Here is a 5,897-nt window from a genome sequence, read left to right as displayed (position 1 = left end):
ATTATTCTCGAATACTAACTGAGTGTGCGATTGATACTGCACCTAAGACGTTGCCATTTTAAAGAATGTCACACTTTAGGATCCTTTTTGAACTACCAATAGACATTTTCCATTCACGTCCTCATCATCATAATTGGTTTATTAGCAATTTTTATCAGTTCAATATGCCACAAAAATGCGATACAATGAGAAGATAGGAAGGTGTCGAAGCGACTTGGGAGTAGTCGTTGGAATCAGACACCCACCTTGTAAAGGGGAGGCTTGCGCACTGAATGAAAAGTAAAAGAAGATTGCATAAAAAAGCAAGCGATAAGATGGAGTGGCATGTCGTGGACGGCGGGATCGGTACGTCAGGTCGTGGTCAGGTAATCTTGAGGATGGATTAGTATTTATTTAGCAGTAATTTCGACTAGAATGTGAACATGCTCGTCGACTGTCTGATGGCCGGTCGTTCCACACGGTCGGTCCCGCATATTTGATAGAGCGATGATCTTTTCGGTCGATCATGTGATATTTCGACGACCTGGACCCGCGTGTGTTGTGTTTGTGCGCTATCGATTCCAAGGCAAAATAGTCAATGAAATATTCGTGGCAATGACCGCAGTGGAACTGATACATAAACATGACGATTTCTAGTTTCATATCTTCTATGTTTAGGACACCTAATCTCTTCAGCAGTGACTTGTTCGATGGACAACCAGGTTCGTTTGGGACCCTAGCTATGATACGGAGTACGTTATGTATGTTAAAAGTGTGGATTTCTATATGGTATGGAAAAGTAATTTGGCTAAATTCGTGAGAATTTGCATATTTTGCGCACATGTGGTAATGCAAAAACGTGACGTGACAGAAGAAAACGACAGGCATTTTCGGAATCAGCATACCACAATTAGCCTAAATCAAGTGCAAAATCGAAGTCAACAAATTTTCGTTGAAAATTGTTGCCCAGTGTTTCGATTATACTGCTGTTCATTTCCTACTTATTTTTGAATAGCGTTAGTAGGGAATAGCTAGATTTACTTGTAGCATTTGTATGTGAGTAAATATTTTCACATATTACTTCTAGTTGAGCAGCAGTGCTGACTGCTTGGACAAACCCCAACATATTTGTATTTTGTACTTTATTGAACATTTAGTTTTTGGCGCTTGTCGCCGATAAGGTCATTTGCGCCCGATCACGAATATTATCATTTGCTGGGTCTTTGCTTGAGGTACGATTATCGCGGCGACGACTTCCAGTCACACTCTCATCCACGTCTTCAACTCTCTCTCCCTTTCTCTCTCTCGTACGCATCCTCGTAAGAGTCAGTTGCAGCTGATTGTCGTAAGCTCGACTTCACTTGCTTCATCTGGGCTTTTCGTGCGACACTGCATGTGCGGTGAGGTCGGCAATGAGGGGCTCAGATACACCACCGGCACATAGAAATAGGTCCGAACCGAGATTCAAACCACTACCATTGTGGTCGTGACACTGGTACATAACCAACTGCGCCATTCGCTTCCCCACCCCCGATAAATAACAAGGAATCGAATACGATTGTAATTCCACATTCATTATCGCTTGTAGAATCAAGCGTGGTGAACGTAGTCAATATTTGAATGTAACATTGAAATTGGGAACTTATAAGATTGATTCTATTATCTTGTTCCGAAGCATTGTCCAGTACTGTATAATCGACGCCTCCTATTTTTCCAACGCTTCTTCGAACAAGTTAATTACATTTTGTGGTAATTCCACAATGACTTCGTTGTGACTCGCAATCTGCGATGAGTTGTCATTCCGTTCAACAATATGTTCCATTTCGACTGGGATTTGATCAACAGCTTGCTGTCGATGAACTAGTGCTGATTGGCTGTCGCTGGTTTGCGGATACGCTGCTTGGTTTCCTATAGGATATGACAGAACAAAGAGTTAGGTCGATACGATTGGCTAGGCAGATTTCATCGGTTGAGATGAACATGGTGTTAAAGACTACCGCCAGAGGTGGTCAAAGTTGTTAAAAAGCTACTCAACTAGAAGTAGAAGTAGCGACGGGAAAATGTACTCAAGTACGAGTAGAAGTAGTTCTTTCTTGAGCCCCCAAAACTACTTGAAGTAAGAGTAGAATTGACTGACTTTAAATCTACTCAAGTAAGTAAGTAGTTTTGAAAACAGTCTTAAATCGTTCGCATGAACTGTCTAAAGCTGCAAATTGAGCTATGCTAAAGGTGCAGAGAGTTTAATTCATATTGATGCATCCCAGGTGTCAACTTTCTACAGAATAAGCATTCGTCCGCATCACGGGATGCAAATTATAATATTGATATGAAAATGCGATACTAACCATTTGTTTACTAGAAATCCTCGTGTTAGAGAATATCATGTCACGGCGCCATACCCCATATGATAAGACCCCGAGTTTAGGCAAAGAGCAATACGGAGAAGTTGTATCGGATGCAGTTTCAACACTTTGCGCGATTAGTACACGTTAATAACAAATATTGTGGATCGTTAAAGTTATATTTAATGTAGTTTTATTTTCGGGAAATAGAGGCATTACTACATTGCTTTTATGCTTCAACATGTATGTTCTGCAGACAAAAGAACTGATAGTAATTAGAACTCAAAGTATGATACTCGGAATTGAGAGTGAAATAAAAATTTCACTTGTAAAAATCGGAAAATTAACTTCATGTCTTTTGTCCATATAGTTTCAAAGGTGATCTGCTCAAACAGGTGTAACATTAAAAAAAAAACGGATTTTCCAGATTAGCCTGACACGTCATGGGCTGCTAGATTATGAAATGATAGGCAATTGTTCGATCGCAAAACCACCAACGTTATGGTGGGCCATATTTACTGTGATGAATTATTTGGTATGGGCGACAATGCGACGTGAGCGGAACAAAGTAGTCCGGTACCTAAATTATATTCACTGATACTTTCATGAAACCATATTTGTCACTCCATAACTACACTGTTAAAAATATTCTATGCCAAATTACTGGTCTGGTCCTGGCAGCAGTTTTACGACTCTGAGACCAGTAAATTTGAAAAATATTTTCCCGTAAATATTATTGACCGTAATTTATTTTTACAAATACTGACTGTTAAAATTTTTACGGAATACTCCCGTTACTTGATGTAACGGAAAACGGCTGTAATACCAAGTTACTAATCTAGTCCAGTGCAGCAGTTTTACGCTGATGAGACCAGTAAATTCGAAGTAACTCTCCCCGTAATATGATTTTACATATGCTGACCGTAGGAAATTTTACGGAACATTTCCGTAACCTAAGGTAACAGAAATCTGCTGTAATATCAATATACTCGTCTGGTCCCTTGCAGCAGTTTTACGTTCCTGAGACCAGTAAATTTGAATCAGGTTTATTTGGTGCGGGAACACGTAAAAAAAAAGTAAGTGTGGATAATGACGGAAATCCAGTCTTTCTTGTGGAGATCATCGGTCAGCAACTGCCTGAATGAAGAGGGCTTCATCAAAACTTCAGCAGCAGTTGAAGGACTGTACTTTGGGCCATGCTCTTTTGTAGGTTCTTCTATAATCTGAACAAAGATTATGCTGTCATCAACACCGTTACAATTTGGAAACTTTGAGACGCTATAGTATGACATATTGCGAATTTTCATATTCTTGTCAATTTCTCAAATAATGATGGCCTAGGATAGTGATTTCGAACATAAGGCCAGCAGGCCGCATGCGGCCTGCGAAGCAATTCTGAGTAGTTTGAAAAACCCCTGTATTACCCAGCACATTTTCTAACAAATGTTGAGATATTATTGTAAGAAATGCTTCCCGCAAGGCCACAAATGTCAAGATCATAGACCGTAATATAATTATCCGACAGTGGTGTTATGGTTTTACTCTAGTCGTCATCAGGAACAAGTTGGTGATACTGACATCCAATTCCAAAAACTCCAAAAAGTGCACACTGAGTTCATATTTTTATGAAGAAATGAGCCCAAAAGTAGTTATTCGTGAAGTGAAAAAAAAAACTGTTATATGCAGGTCGCATGGAGAATATAATAGTTATAAAAAATACAATTCAAATATATTTGGTCGCACTGCTGTATCACTTCTACTCAAAGGCCCCAGACAGACAGAGAAACCCGAATGACGATTAATAATGAGCCAAATTCTAACGTCTGGTTTACAATTAAATCACTTGTGTTCCTCAAAGCGCATACGATGAGTTAACGGCAGTTTATGATTAAAACAAAGGGAGCATACAAATATGTCAGCTTATTCCGTGGTTAGAGTCAGTGTTTAAGCGGTTGAATTCAAACGATCAATCTTTGAATTTTTGCCAAACTTCCGTTGTTTGCGAGTAAAGGTACCTAGAATATATCCATATGATATGATCGTGAATGTTATGTAATATACCAAAATGTATAGAGGATTGATAATAAACTATTCAAGCGAAAAGTAAGGTCGGGCGTTTTGATGTACCGTAACATTTTGGAATGGTTTGACTGATCCGGCCCGCGAGCGGTTTGAAAGTTTGAATCTGGCCAGCGACGCAAGTTGAGTTTGGCCTAGGACTTCGTACCTGAATCATCTTTTCCAGCGTGATTGCAAACTTTTCTGGCAATACTCCTTTGCATCGCACGTCCAATGTATTTCGCACGGCATCGTGCTAGAAGCGAGAGGCGAAATGATCCCTTTCTATCACATAAGCATTCGACGTCATGATTCATAATGCCATAACGCTTCCATTTTCGTGTAGTTCAATGTCAGAAAATGTAATACATTCTTATAAGCCATAGCTTCTGTTCACCATTAAACTGTAACGAAAATACATACGTCTTCAGAAACAGGACTGAGAATAACTTGCCAGATTTGAGCTCGGATACTGCTATACCTACAATATCTGCTATCAACACCTGCAATATTCTAAAGCTAGAGTTAAGCTGTGGCTTCGAAACCCTCAATATCTTACAGCATGGAAAACTGAATTCATTCAGTTTTCCATGCTTACAGCAACGCATCTTGTTATTATCCAATACGAAAACATCGCGTCGATATAATATCTGTCTCGGAACATTCAGCCGCACGTGCTTAGGCTCAGATATGTCTGACGTCTGACGCCACTATGTCTGGAATATGTATGACGTCACAATGTACTGTTCGCTCGAGCAGCTACGAATTCATGATCAAACAATTCACAAGGCCATTAGCAGGAAAAAGGTAAAGGACCTCTACTATACTCTCGTCTCAATGGCAAAGGAGCATGGCGGCTAAACACCAGCTCCAGTGTTTCGATATATAGTTTGCATCATACATGCGTTAAGGAGTCTACAATGGTGGCAGAACTGGTCCAACAGATAATTACACAAAATATCATACCTGCAGTAAAACTACATAACATACCAAATTCGCTTGCCATGCTACTATTGCTAGACCTTGATGTCTCAAAGGATACTATTTATAAAGCGATATAAACGATGGTATCATGCAATGCCCAAATGTTCGGATACCATTCACCGATTAGCAATCAGCACGGCCATCGATGTCGTAATTTGGTTGATGATTGAAACATGATGTAATTACGAAAATCATATATATATATTATATATGTCCATAAGACCGTAAGCGTGTAAAATGATCGAATTGTGAGTTCAATAGCGATGTTGGAAATAATGATTATCCAGTAAATCGCTTTTACGAATGCAAAAGTAAATCCGGAATACTTATTATCCAGTAAATTGCTTTTACAAATCCAAAAGTAAATCTGAAATACTGGTTATCCCGTAAATTGCTTCTACGAATTCAATCTGTAATTTTTTCACCCTCTTAAAACAAGTAAATTTACTTTTGACGTGCCCGTATATTAATTTAACGGGCATTTACCGTTAATATAACTGACGGGACAAATTTACCGGTATAATTTGGGTAAAT

The 5,897-nt window shown here is 39.2% G+C and overlaps 1 long non-coding RNA gene across 1 annotated transcript; it reads right to left on the bottom strand.

Moving 5' to 3' along the window:
* Positions 1–3,351: 3,351 nt before the first annotated feature.
* LOC145457642 (uncharacterized) lies at positions 3,352–5,445 on the bottom strand. The gene is made up of 2 exons (XR_013920943.1): positions 4,549–5,445; positions 3,352–3,544 (listed from the first exon to the last, which is right to left on the bottom strand). It is a non-coding gene; the product is annotated as an uncharacterized LOC145457642 (long non-coding RNA).
* Positions 5,446–5,897: the final 452 nt, after the last annotated feature.

Source organism: Botryllus schlosseri, chromosome 15 (assembly GCF_051294905.1).
Source record: "Botryllus schlosseri isolate E-star chromosome 15, Bs_hap1, whole genome shotgun sequence".
In the NCBI taxonomy this organism is placed as follows: Eukaryota; Metazoa; Chordata; class Ascidiacea; order Stolidobranchia; family Styelidae; genus Botryllus; species Botryllus schlosseri.
This window is presented reverse-complemented; position numbering and strand designations above follow the sequence as displayed.